Genomic DNA, 2,167 nt, shown 5'->3' on the forward strand with positions numbered 1-2,167 from the left:
CGTGCACGAGGGTATTGGTGTGATACTGTTAGTTAAGTAAGCCCATTCAACACGAAGGTCGTATCACATCGGATGGGAAAAAATTGGTTTATAATTGTCCTGAGGCCCAAAACCGCATAAAAAGCATCAGTAAAAATCAAATCGGTCTTTAACTTTCGTGAGATTGGCGCAAAAGATGTTCAATATAATGTACCCCGTTTTCTGTAACAAGTTGAAATCGAGAAACAGCATATTCCACGACTGATTGAAGTGTTTCCGGGGTCCACGTTTAGAATGTGTTGCGTAATGCATGCCTCCAGCTGAGCAAAGTTTGAAATCGGAGCACTGAACACAACAGCTTTCAGATAGCCCCATATCCAGAAGTCACACGGGTTAAGATCAGGTGATCGGGACGGCCAAATCTTTCATTGAGACTGTTATAGTGAACTTCTCAGATGCGAAATAAGGAAAAAAACGTGTATTTGGCGTTTATATAACAACTTCAATGAGTCGGGCGCATGACAGATGTTTTGATTTACATATTCTGACACTTGCAAGCGCCATCTATTGCTAAAAATTCCAACTATTTATTTTTCTTTTGTCATACGTTTTCCCCCTTATTCGATAATATTCCGTTGAAATTTGAGGTCATTCTGACCAGTGGTTTTATTTTTACAGCGTTTTGAAAATGGAACTTTAATTATAATCACCCTGTATATCCGATATCTTCAATTAGTACAAACAAAAGTCTTCCAAATGGTAAATGTATCCTCAAATCACTCTTTATTTTCTTATATTATAATAACAATATGTAAAATTAAGGCTTCTTTCATTATTAACACGCATTTATTAGCTTCACCTGTATGTATCTTGTAACGGAATCTTGCAGCTCAAATTTCGCCCACTTCCTGAGATCGGATTCTTTTGAAATTTGGCACGCGATCTCAGACCCGATGACAATGCAATATTCTATAATCAAATTAATTACTTAACTCTTTTAATTGTTAGTTTCCTCCAATTTTAATCAATATCTTGGCATAAATCCAACAATGTGAAAAAGGAAAAACTTTAAAAAATACATTAAAAAATGCTCGCAAAAATTATTTTAAAATATCTACAAAAACCTTTAATTTTTCTGCATTAAACAAAATTTGTTCCAATGTTCCAAGATAATTAGAACATGAAATATAATTGTTTTTAACTAATTTCATGCCAAAATTTAGGTGAGCCTTCAGTTGGAAATTCATTGATGATCAGACCATTGTTGAACAAAACTTTTATTCAAATGCATCTCCAATTTTTAAAGTAATGTAGTTATGATTTCCGCACACACATCGATGACTGAGATGGATTAGCTTTTTTTGGGCAAATTTCATGAAAATAAAAGATTTTGAACAATGTTGAAATGGATATTTTTTCGTTAAACAAGTTAAACTGAAAGGAAGAAAATAAAATAATAGTTTAAAAAACTAAAAAAACACGCTTTCGTAGCAAAATGAACTAAAAAGTGAAAAATAATCTTTGGATGATAGTAGTTGACCAATCACTTAATTTTAATGGAATACAAAAAAGCGTGGGGGGGGGGGGGGCTTCTTATCAGTTGTCTTGAATTTCTTCCATTTGTTGTCCATGCAAAAATGTAAATAGACAGCACCCCACGGTTTTTTGTATTACATTAAAATTAAGTGATTGGTCAACTACTATCATCCAAAGATTATTTTTCACTTTTTAGTTCATTTTGCTACGAAAGCGTGTGTTCTATAGTTTTTTAAACTATTATTTTATTTGTATCTAATATTTCATTTTAAATTTCTATCAATTATAATTAATGTAGTTATTTAGCATTAGCTGTTTTATTCCTTTTTCTTCTGTTAGCTACTTTTACAGTTATATGATTCAGGAATAAAATATATACATCAAACGGTGCACAGCCATAACACATTTTCATTTTTCTGAGCAATGTTTAACATTTAACTAGGCACTTTTAATATGAATTAAAATTGTAGCATTATATAATAATTTTATGAATATAAAATACAAGTAAAATAGGAGTATTATATTACTTTATTATATTAATGATGTATTAATACATCATAAAAATATAGTTCCTACCTTTTTGGTTATTTTTAAAACTAAATGAACATTTTACTTTTTATACTGAAAATACCGTAGTTGAAAAAATAAATAT

This window comes from Uloborus diversus, chromosome 5, assembly GCF_026930045.1.
Source record: "Uloborus diversus isolate 005 chromosome 5, Udiv.v.3.1, whole genome shotgun sequence".
NCBI classification, from domain to species: Eukaryota; Metazoa; Arthropoda; class Arachnida; order Araneae; family Uloboridae; genus Uloborus; species Uloborus diversus.